The sequence below is a fragment of the Vipera berus genome (assembly GCF_964194415.1).
Source record: "Vipera berus genome assembly, chromosome: 1".
Lineage (NCBI taxonomy): Eukaryota > Metazoa > Chordata > Lepidosauria > Squamata > Viperidae > Vipera > Vipera berus.
In genome coordinates, this window is record NC_138202.1 from 71,834,083 (window position 1) to 71,846,758 (window position 12,676).

At 47.0% G+C, this 12,676-nt stretch overlaps 1 pseudogene across 1 annotated transcript; it reads left to right on the forward strand.

The window, feature by feature from the left end:
- Positions 1-2,450: 2,450 nt before the first annotated feature.
- Positions 2,451-6,361, forward strand: LOC308667500 (disintegrin and metalloproteinase domain-containing protein 20-like; annotated as a pseudogene). The gene is made up of 2 exons: positions 2,451-4,621; positions 6,287-6,361. The product of its transcript is annotated as a disintegrin and metalloproteinase domain-containing protein 20-like (transcript).
- The last annotated feature ends 6,315 nt before the right edge of the window (positions 6,362-12,676 follow it).

Sequence of the window (12,676 nt, forward strand, 5' to 3'; positions counted from 1 at the left end):
GTCCTAAGCCATACATTTGGCGACGGCACTCAAGCCCCAGTAGCGTATTACTCTAGGACCCTCTCGAGGGCTGAACGCAACTATGCCCAAATAGATAAAGAGGCACTGGCCATAGTAGCTGGAATTAAAAAGTTCCATGATTATCTCTATGGCAGACCCTTCACCATTTACACGGACCACAAGCCTCTCCTTGGGTTGTTCACATGGGACCGTCAAACCCCCCAAATATTGTCCCCTCGCATGCTGCGATGGACTACCTTCCTCTCCGCATATTCTTACCAGTTAATCTATAAACCTGGAAAAGAGATGTCCAATGCAGACGGCCTCAGCAGGCTGCCCCTGCCTCAAATAGACCCAGCCCCAGCCCCAGCAGGTTGCATACTAGCCATTCAGGAGCTCTCAGAATGCCCAGTGACAGCCAAGGACATCGCGTCCGCCACCAGCAGAGACCCGATGCTCAGCAGAATCCTAGCCTGGGTATCGTCAGGCTGGCAATCTACCTGCCCCAGCCCCACCATCCAGCCGTATTTTGTAAAATGCCACGAGCTCACCACCCATTTAGGCTGCATTCTATGGGGTTGCAGGGTGATAGTTCCCCCATGTCACAGACCCAAGGTCCTCCAAACATTGCACAACGGTCACCCGGGCATCATAAAAATGAAAGCCTTGGCACGCAGCTACGTTTGGTGGCCTTCAATTGACAAAGACATCGAGGCACATGTAGCTGGCTGCTACCTGTGCCAGCAAACCAGGCCAGCGCCCCCCCATTCCCCTATTCACAAATGGGAAACTACAAAAAACCCCTGATCCCGCATCCACGTCGACTTCGCTGGCCCCTTCCAGGGACAAATCTTTCTTATCATTGTAGATAGTTTCTCTAAGTGGTTGGAGGTTCTCCCGGTTTCTAGCACCACCAAAAGTGCCACCATCCAGGCTCTAAGGGGGGTTTGCGCAACGCACGGTCTTCCCGACGTAAGAATCACTGACAAAGGGCCTCAATTTACCTCCCGTGAATTTCAGATCTTCATGTCGAGCAATTGTATTAGACATGCCACATCAGCCCCCTTTCACCCGTCGACCAATGGCCTTGCAGAGGTCATGGTGAAGACCACCAAAGACTCCCTCCGCAGACTCGCCACCGGGGACTGGCACCTCCGACTCGCCCGATTCCTCCTCGCCCAAGACACCACACCTGTATCTACCACCGGTAAATCCCCCGCCGAACTCCGCTGGTGTCGCCGGCTGGTGACTCGACTCAACAGGCTCCACCCTGACAGACCTGCAGCCAAAAAAACCATCACCCCGCCGTCAAGGACCTTCACACAGGGACAAAATGTCTGGGCCCGCAACTATGGGGGAAGGGATAAATGGACTCAGGGGGTTAAACTTGAACAAACTGGCCCCCTTTCTTACACTATAAACATTGGCGAAGGGCTCACCCTTCGGAGGCACACAGACCAACTGCACCCCAAGGCACCCCTCAACACCGCTCCAGGGCCAACGCCAGAAGATACCGACCGACCCGGCACCGATCACCCTGTTAACCCCCAAACACCCCCGATCCACAAACCCTGCCCCCCGAGGAGAATCCCGCGGCAGACGAAGAGCCACCACTCTGTCGCTCCACAAGATCCAGATGACCCCCTGCCTACTGGGCGGACTTCGAGTGGGCTGGAGGCACGCCGACATACATTCGGCCATAGTTAAAACTGTTCCAGTTCCACTGTTTTCTTCAAGGGGGGGAAAGGGGTGTAGTGTATCCCTCACAGGAATGACAGCTGTCAAAAGGCCGCCAGCCCCAACACACATGCGCACCCCTCTGTTTGACACTGACAGCTGTCAAAAGCCGCGCATGCGCAGTAACAGCCGCGAGCTGTCAAAACGGCAGCAGCCGCAAACTCTCAAAGCGGCAGAAGCCGCGAGCTGTCAAAGTCGCACAGGCGCAGATTCACCAGCCAACTGACAGCCGCTAGCTGTCAAAACGCCGGCTAGGTTTACCCGAGTTCCCAGCTGAAGCATCAACCAGCTGACAGGGTTCCCCAGCTCAGCAGCGCATGCGCTATCACTGGGGGAATGTCAAAAGCTGCCAGCTGATTATTGGGCATGGCCCCCTCAGTGGGAAAACGCCCGTCCCTGATTTGTTAACCCGTTTGACAGTTGCCTATATAAAGGCTTGTTGTACAGTTTTGCCCCGTCCAGGCTGAATCAAATAAATGTTTGAGTTGAAGCCATCGTCTCCCTCTTCATTACCGAGATAACTCATGGTCTGTATTTGATTCTTTAAACTCCGCCTACATTCCAAAATCTATTGCGTTTTCTGTTGCTATGTACAGTATAGAATCCTCATTTTCAAATATTTTAACTTTTCTGTCTCTCTCTTTCCCCTGTGCCTGCCCTTGCTGAGATTCCTTTTCTAGAATAAGGTGAGGTACTATCCTTGTGCAACGAAAATGAGGACCTGTCTGTCATTTTTAATTGTGATATTGCTTAAGATCATCCAACATGCAGCTTCTAGACAGGCACCTCCTCAGGGCTTCCGATATGCCTCTTACGACGTGATCATCCCAAGGAAGCTGTCTCCCAAGTATGGGCAAGAGGAACCCCAAGATGTCAGCTACCTCCTGCCCATTGAAGGGAATCCCCATGTGGTATTCCTCAGGCAAAGAAGGAACTTCATCCCTAAGGTCTTTCCTGTCTTCACCTATGATACAGCAGGAGATCTCCAGGTGGATTACCCTTTTATCAAGGACGATTGTTTCTACCATGGATTTATACAGAGAAAGTCCTCTTCTCGAGTCACCCTCAGTACATGTTCAGGAGGACTGAGAGGTCTCTTGCAAATCGAAAATAAGACCTATGAAATTGAACCAGTCCAGCAATCTTCTACCTTTCAACATGTGGTGTTTCGGTTAGAAGTAGAGGAAGGGGCTGTACGGATGCCTTGTGGAGTAGGGCAGGAAGAGCAGAGCCATCAAGAGGACATAATTCCTGAAACAGAGAATCTTGGAAACAAAGATGTTTGGGGAAAATCCTGGTGGCCACATACGAGATATGTTAAAGTGGCAATTGTGATTGATCATGAACTATATTTGCATTTTCACAGAAATGAATATTTAATTATTATGCAAGTTCTAGATATTGTCCACACTGCAAATACATTCTATGACTCCCTTTCTGTTCATTTGTCAATAGCAGGATTAGTGATCTGGTCACAAAACAACCCCATAAACATTACCTCTGAATCAAGTAGAACACTGTCATTGTTTAATAAGTGGAGAAGAAACCATCTGCTTAAAATTGTAAAAAATGATGTTGGTTACTTATTTGCATATAAGTATTTTGGGAAAACCGTAGGCGTTGCATACGTTGGAACTATATGTAGCAGTCATTGGGCAAGTGCCATCGAAACCTATAAAATGCGCAGTTTGTTCTTGATTTCTGAAATATTTGCCCATGAACTGGGACACGTTCTTGGAATGAGACATGATGGTCAATTTTGTCACTGTGGAAAGCTTAATTGCATTATGGCACCATATGCATCAGAGACTGATAAATTTAGTAACTGCAGTTATAAGGATTATTTCCACCGTAGAAACACTGACTGTTTATTTGTCCCACCAGACACTAACACAACTTTTAAATTTGAATTCTGTGGTAACAAAATAGTGGAAAATGGAGAGCAGTGTGACTGTGGGTCGGAAACACAATGCTATTCAGATCCCTGCTGTCAAGCTAATTGTATGTTCCGCCCCGCTGCTGTTTGTGCCTTCGGTATGTGCTGTGGTAACTGCCAATATTGTCCACAAGGAACTGTTTGCAGAGAGAAGATTAGTAGTTGTGATCTTCCTGAATATTGCAATGGGACTTCAGAGCACTGTCCAGAAGATGTGCATGTGCAAGACGGTGCCGTGTGTCATGATGGTGTGTATTGCTATCACGGGAACTGCACAACTCACGATATGCAGTGCAAAATGATATTCGGTAGTGGAGCAACAGTCGCTTCTGAAGTATGTTTCCGAGAAGTGAATAATAAGGGTGATCGCTTTGGCAACTGTGGGCTCAAACATGGAATTTACAAGAAATGTAATCCTGGGGATAGCCTGTGTGGCCGTATCCAGTGTAAAAATATACAAATGCCTTCTCTGGAGGATCACAGTACAATAATTCATACTTCCACTGGAATGAATCAATGCTGGGGCACTGACTACCACCCTGGGGTGAAGGTGGATGATATTGGAGCAGTGAGAGATGGTGTTCCTTGTGGCAATAACATGATGTGTATTGAGGGTAGTTGTGTCAATGTTTCCATTCTGAAATATGACTGTAATGTCACAATGTGCCACAATCGGGGAGTTTGTAACACTTTGAAACACTGTCATTGTGATGTTGGATGGGCCCCTCCAGACTGTAGCAATAAGGGCTATGGGGGTAGCATAGACAGTGGGCCACCTCCAGTTACGGTACAGGGTAAAGCTAATATGAAAATGTCAGCTATAACTGCAATACTGTGTGCATTTTTCTCACAATTGTTTGTGCTGCCCTGGTTATCTGGTTCAAGGATGGGCTGAGAAAACAATTTGGAAATCAAAAGATGAAGGAACACCAGTGTAACTCATCTTCGGTAAAAATGAACAACACATCCAATATAATCATGGGATTTAACAGTCAATTTGAAAAACAAAGACATTCCAAATTTTATTGTTTTAAAGATATCTCTCAGACACATTTCTTTTTGGAAATTGCCTTCTTTGAAGAGGAAGAACCACCAGCATCACCCCTATCTATGTAAAGTAAAGTTCACTGAGAATAAGTCAAGGAAATCTCTCATTTGTGAAGTCAAATAAATTGTTTTCGTTTTGTATCTTAAAACACCATGTTCAAATTGGAAGGAAGAGATAATCCAGAGGCTGCTTGTCCCAGTGTGGTGGTTCCTAGTTCCTATCAACATGCAGGAAGTTGTAGTAGCAAGAAAGCAGAATTAAAATCCATTAGCCCCTTTACTCTTTCTTCATTTTCTGCTTGAATATTTTATTCTCACTAAGAATTAGTCCAGTCAGTCATCGTAATAGATTAAACCTGTTGTCTCTCTTGCTGAAAGTCAGAACATTTCTTTCCAAGATTGATGAAAAACCGAAGAAGGCTTCCCTCCTGTCTCACCAAAGACATTGCCTGCTACAGATAGATTGAAGGGGGCTTACTCTGTATCCAGGTAAACACATTTATTAACACTTTCAGTGTCATCAGTGTACCCATCTACCACCTCCTTCATACTGCAACACAAACACACACACACACACACATACACACACACACACACACACAGAGAGAGTACAACACCTTCATATAAACAAATTTCAAAGACGCTCTGCCCTGCTGCTCTTCATCTGGTAGAGGAGCCTTTCATTCATCTACCACCAACTCCTCCTCTAGCCCTCACCCAGAAGGAAGAATCAATCTATTTATAAAGGTAACTCAACAACAAAAAAAGAACTGAATTGCTCCTTCCTTCCTTTTTCTTTCCTCCTCAGGACCCCTATCAGGCACTTTCCCCAGATGAGTTATTCCAAAAGCAAGTTCAAATACGCCACACAAACAGTCATGAGGACATCCCCTCTCCCTTCTCCACCTTAATGGCAATCTTAACTGGACAAACCACCCTTTTGCTTCCAAGGTTGGACATTTGTGCTTATGTTCATCAGAGAACCAGACTATTAACAAAGAAGAAAACCCACCAGCTCTGAATGTAGTGGATGTTCTTGCACAAAGATCTGTTCCTTCCTTGATCCATTGCTATACAACTCAGCTTGTGGTTTTTCTTCTTCAAAAATAGATACATAGATAACCTTTCTTGTCATTTTTTCCTATGGGCACAATGGCACACATTAAAAATGAAATTTAGTTGCTTAGTGTACGCTTACATAACACACATTTAAAACATACTATATACAACATATGTATAGACCTACACCCTTACATATAAGTAATATAAATATTATTCACTGTCCATCTTGAATACATAATGGAAGGAAGAAGCTTCAGAGTTCACAAGGTTAATATTGTATGGAACAAAGCTGTGACTGAATTCTGGATGTTCTGCTTCGGATACCACGGAGCTTCCTCCCAGAAGGTAACAAGGAAAACAGATTGTGTTAAATGTTAATGTTAATGTTAAATGTATTATTGTTACTAGTTCACATTAACAACAGTTGTATGAGATAAATAACGGCTGACAGGAATACACGCGGCAGTTTGACAGCTGTCAAAGCTGCTGTTGGCGATTGCGCAGGCGCAGCAGCTGACAGCTCCCAGCTGTCAGCCCAGCCACCTACCGCGCAAGCGCAGCCGCCACGAGGATTCCTAAGGTGTCAAAACCAGATGCAGCCGATTGGACCAGCTTTCCGGCGGGAGGAAAACAAAGGGCTGATTGGCCCAGCCAACTACCAGCTGGCTATAAAAAGAGCAGAAGCCGGCGAAGCTGACACTTGGGTACCATAGTAAACATTCAACTTAAGCCTGCTGTCTCCGCGTGATCCTTACACCCAAGCCACTTCACTGGCGATGAAGGTGGGATTCGCTTCGCCGAGCTGAAGTCACTAGCCAAGGAAGGGGAACTTTCCGGCGGCTCAGAGCAAGTCACGGTTGAAGTCACTGACTAGGAAGTTATAACTTCCCACATCAAGGCGAAGCAGTAATAAGAACCGAGACAGCATGGCCAACCTCGGACATATCCGAGAATTTGATATCCGGCACCCAGAACGTTGGGAATCGCATCTGGGCCAAGTCGAAGGGTTCCTGCTGGTCAGCAAGATCACAGAGGACCGGTCCAAGGCGGCAGCCCTCCTGTACCTGAGTGGCCCGGCCATATACGACGTGGCTGTCGGACTCTTCAGTCCGGAGCTGGTCGCGGAAGTGGCCTACGCGGAGCTGACAGAAAAACTCAGCAAGCATTTTATGCCAACGCGCTCGGAGATATACTGGAGGGTCCAATTCGCACGTCGGCTCCAGCTGCCAGACGAATCCGCGACCGACTTCATCGCAGGAGTCCAGCATGCCGCCCGAAGGTGCCAATTTCCGGATCTGGAAGACCGGATCAGGGACCAATTGGTTATCAGGCTTAAGGACGAATGCCTCAAAAAGAAAATCATCGTGAAGCCCTCCCTAAACTTAGCCGAAGTCACTAGGGAAATTCTGGCGTACGAGGACAGCCACCAAGGAGACCTCGCACAAGCGGGGAACGGTCAACACGGATCAGTGCATCAGGATGAAATAGCCCACAGTTACGTCGGGGAATTAGAGGATCTGACCGACGTGGACGCCACTCAACGGCGATTCGAAAGACTTCAAACACACTGAAACAATTGTGGGGAAGGGGCAAGAACCAAGAACGACAACTACCCGAAGAACAACCCTAAAGAACTGCGAGCCACCTGTGCCAGCTGTGGGAGAAGCCACCCCAGAACCTCCTATCGGTTCCGCAATGCCAAATGCCATAACTGCGGTAAAACTGGGCACATCAGAACCGTATACCGAAGCCGGAACTGCAAGAACCTCCACGAGCTTGAGGCAACCTCCCCAGGTATGAGACCCCCACCAGCCTCTAGGAAAAAGCCCCCCAGGTTCCTAGTACAGGTGGTAGACAGGGACAAGAGTTCGCAAGAGGGCCATCAACTTAATCCAAAAGTAAAAATTAAAGCCCGCATACAAGGGGTCCCCTGCGAGATGGAAGTAGATTCCAGCTCCTCGGTTTCCCTAATTTCAAGGAAAACATTCAGGAAAATTTGCCAACACAACCGGAGGCAAATTCCATTAAAACACCCCCAGATTTACCTGGCGGACTACCAAAAAAACCCCATTCCATTGAAAGGGAGAGCCTGAATTTTCATTGAATTTAAACAATTCTGAGGACCCCTTAACATTTTAGTCACTCAAGGGGACCGATCCAGCTTAATCGGGCTGGACTGGTTCAAAGCCTTAGGCATCAGCTTAACAGGAATTAACACCACACAGGCCGCAAGCCTCGATGCTGTCTGCAATCAATTTGCAGACATCTTCGACCGTTCACTGGGGAAATATACGGGCCCCCCAATTTCCCTAAAACTAAACCCCAAGGTTCCACCCATATGAATCAGGGCCAGGAGAGTTCCATTCGCCCTCAAAAAGAAAATTGAGGACGAACTGGACCGCCTGGTCAATTTAGGAGTCCTAGAGCCTACGGACGGGGGAAGCTGGGAAACCCCAATAGTTACCCCAATCAAACCGAACGGCCAAATTTGGCTCTGCACCGACTATAAGGCTACCCTTAACCGAGCTTTAAACACACACGCTTACCCAGTCCCCGCAGTAAAAGACGTCCTCTCTTCCGTCCGTTCCGGTGCCATCTTTGCCAAGTTAGACTTGGCACAGGCGTATTTGCAACTCCCTGTAACCCAGGAAACCGCAGATGCGCAGACCATAGTCACTCACCACGGGGCTTTTAAAGTAAAGCGGCTACAATTCGGCATATCGGCAGCCCCAGGGATATTCCAAGAAATAATGGAGAAAAACTTAAAGGGAATCCCTGGGGTTTGCCCCTATTTCGACGATGTCCTCATCGCTGGAGAATCAGAACAAAATTTGGCAGACCGACTGACAGCTGTTCTGAGCAGATTTAGAACAGCGGGTCTCAAACTTCAAAAGGAAAAGTGCTCAATAGGGGTTTCCTCCACGGAATTTCTCGGCTACAGAATAGATGCCCAGTGGATTCATCCGACCAACTCCAAGATCAGGGCCATCAAAGCAGCCCCCACACCCAAAAACAAACAGGAGTTGCAAGCCTTCCTCGGACTGTTAAACGTCTACCATGCATTTCTGCCCCATAAAGCGACCATAGCCGAACCCCTACATAGACTGCTGGATAAGGGAAGCCCATGGATCTGGACGTCACAGCATGACACCAGTTTTCAAAACCTAAAAAACATCCTGTGTAACAGTTCCACGGTCACACTGTTCAGAGAGGATCTGCCCCTATGCATCGCTTGCGATGCATCCCCGTACGGAATAGGTGCAGTCCTGAGTCACTTAAAGGGAAATGGAATACAGAAGCTGATAGCATTCTATTCCAGGACTCTGACTAAAGCTGAAAGGAATTATGCCCAAATAGACAGGGAGGCGTTAACAGGGAGGCGTGAAGAAGTTTCACGATTACTTGTATGGCAGACAATTCACCATCTTCACTGACCATAAACCCCTATTAGGCATTTTCACATGGGACAAATTAACGCCCCAAATCCTGTCACCTAGAATATTAAGATGGTTGACCTTTTTATCAGCATACACATACAAACTAGTTCACAAGCCGGGGAAAGAATTGGGCCACGCTGACTCAGTAGGCTTCCCTTGCTGGACAAAGACCCCGTCCCAGCCCCTGCTGGAAACATCCTGGCGATTTCAGAACTACCTGAATGCCCCTTATCAGCAAAAGATATTGCCTCGGCCACAGCCAAAGAAAGGACCATTTGCAGGGTACTGCAGTGGGTTACTGCAGGATGGCCAGCCACATGCCCGGGACAAGAGTTCCAGGCATATTTCACGAGAAGACAGGAACTGTCATCCCATTTGGGATGCATCCTATGGGGCAACAGGGTAGTGGTTCCAGAAAAGCACAGAGCCCAAACTTTACGCACACTACATGAGGGACACCCGGGAATTGTAAAGATGAAAGCCTTAGCCAGAAGCTATGTTTGGTGGCCAAACATTGATAAAAACATTGAGGACCATGTAGCAGGATGCTATCCCTGCCAGTTAACGAGGCCAGCCCTACCTCAAAGCCCAATCCATAGATGGGAAACAACCAAGAATCCATGGTCCTGGGTGCACTTAGACTTCGCAGGGCCCTTTCAGGGACAGACACTCCTAATAGCGGTGGATAGCTATTCCAGGTGGCTGGAAGTTGTTCCGGTCAACAGCATCACAACGACCGCCACAGTACAGGTGCTTAGGGGCTTTTTGCCACACATGGCCTCCCCGACGTTTTGGTCTCTGATAATGGACCCCAATTTACTTCTTGTGAATTTCAGATATTCACCAGGGGGAACTCTATTAGGCACGTCACGTCGGCCCCGTTCCATCCCTCGTCTAAAGGTCTGGCTGAAATTATGGTGAGGTCTACTAAAGATGCCCTTTGGAAAATTATCAAAGGGAACTGGCACCGGCGGCTAGCCCAGTTCTTACTAGCCCAACACACCACCCCATGCACAACCACAGGGAAATCACCGGCAGAACTGCGTTGGGGGCGACAGCTCATCACCAGACTCGACAAGATGCACCCTGACAGAACAAATGCCGATGAAGAACAACCCCTCCTGCAAAGATCTTTTACAAACAGACAAACTGTATGGGCAAGGAACTATTCAGACGGACCTAAGTGGCTCCAGGGGGTTGTCATACACCAAACAAGACCCTTGTCTTATCTTATAGACACGGGTCGCAACGGTCGCATCCGATGACACACCGACCAGCTGAGGAAGCGGAGCCCCCAAAACCTATCTGAACTCACAGGTCCGGCAGCAGAAGAAGGGGCTCCACAACGACCTGAACTTGAAATCACCAACCAGGCACCATTTCTCCAGCCAGAACAGGGGGAAGGGGAGCCGGGCAGAGAAACACCTCTTCGTCGCTCCGTCCGAACAAAGCAACCACCAGCCTACCTACAGGACTATGAATGGGCAGGCAACAAACAGCAACCGAGGGGCAGGGCAGACACCAGTTCGGGGGAAGGGTAAGGGGTGTTATATATTAATGTTAAATGTATTATTGTTACTAGTTCATGTTAACAACAGTTGTATGAGGTAAATAACGGCTGACAGGAATACACGCGGCAGTTTGACAGCTGTCAAAGCTGCCGCCGGCGATGGCGCAGCAGCTGACAGCTCCCAGCTGTCAGCCCAGCCGCCTACCGCGCAAGCGCAGCCGCCATGAGGATTCCTAAACTGTCAAAACCAGATGCAGCCGATTGGACCAGCTTTCCGGTGGGAGGAAAACAAAGGGCTGATTGGCCCAGCCAGCCACCAGCTGGCTATAAAAAGAGCAGAAGCCGGTGAAGCCGACACTTGGGTACCATAATAAACATTCAACTTAAGCCTGCTGTCTCCGTGTGATCCTTACACCCAAGCCACTTCAAAGAGGATGTGTAATGTCCCAGACAGACATGCGGACCCTACTCAAGCAATGCTTATGTGCTATGTCCTGGATGGAAGGGAGGGAACTGCCAGTGATCTTTTCTGCCATCCTCACCACTCTGCACTGCCTTCCTGTCTGAAGCAGTGATGCTTCCAAACCAGACTGTGATGTTGTATGACAGGATGCTCTCGATCATTCCTCTGTAGAAAGTGGAAAGCACAGGGGAAGAAAGATGTGCTTTTCTCATGCAACGCTGAAAATGCAGGCACTGCTGTGCCCTCTTCACCAGTGTCACACTGTTGAGAGACCAAGCCAGTCTACTTGTTAACTGCACACAGAGAAATTTGATGTTGGTAACCATCTCCACAGGTAAATCATTAATGCACAGAGAAGTATGGCTGTGCCTGCCTTTGCTGAAATCGACAATGATCTCTTTGGTTTTTTCCCCAGTATTTAAAACTAGGCTGTTTTCCTTACACTAGTTTACCAAACCCTCAACCTCCTTGCGGTAAGCACCCGCATTATCATCATGAAGAAGCCATGTCTTGACTCTTTGGTGACAAAGATCTCCATATTACTAGGTTTAATTGCCAGCTGCCTTGTGCTCTACTGATGCATTTTTAAATTGTGGAGAAATGGTGTCACATCCAAAACATGTCACACTATGTAAATGAAATGGAAGTAAGTGACACAGAAGATGATTTCTTTCTGTTTTAATGTTATATCCTATGGCTGCCAAACATAAACTGATACTGTGTGGAATTACTATGTAGAATGACTGTAACAGCCACTATGAAGGAGAGACAGCAGAAGACTAGCAGACCACATCCATGAACACCAGCTAGCAGTGAGATGACACAATAAAACTCCTTAATCCTATAAACACATGGATAGACTCGACCATAATTTGAATGGGGAAATGGTCAGCATCCTCGACCAAGTTATATCCCAAAGTGCAAGGAAATTCTTGCAAACCTGGTTTTCAGACAAGTCAGCCATCAGCAGACACATAGAGAAGTTAAAAAGGAAGCAAAGAGGCCCAAACATTCATTTTTGGAATCTAATTTTAGTAGGTTTTTGACCCCACTCAATATGTGATATACTGAATCTGTAATAGGCAATGCAGTCTTTTTGAACAAGACAATAATTCTTCTTGTTGTTTCATGTAGATTAAAAACATATTATTTTATACATGACATATATGTAAAAGATCTTCTGCTATTTTTCTTGCTCTTCCTTGTATCTTGCTCTACCCTTTCAAAAATGAAAAAGAATTCAGTCCTATCAGCTTTTCAAGAGGGGTTCTTGTGCAAAGAATACAAGTTTACATTTTCAACCCACAATGCTTGTAAATTTCATCAGATATAAGCTTTGGGAAAAAATATCTGAAAAACAATAGTATTTTAAGTATAGGAATTATTTTCTGTAGTCACCGTACGACTTCCATTCCCAAATCTTCTCTTAGTTACTGTCAGTCGTTCCTACCATCATTCCTTCCTATTGTGAAATCAACCGATTA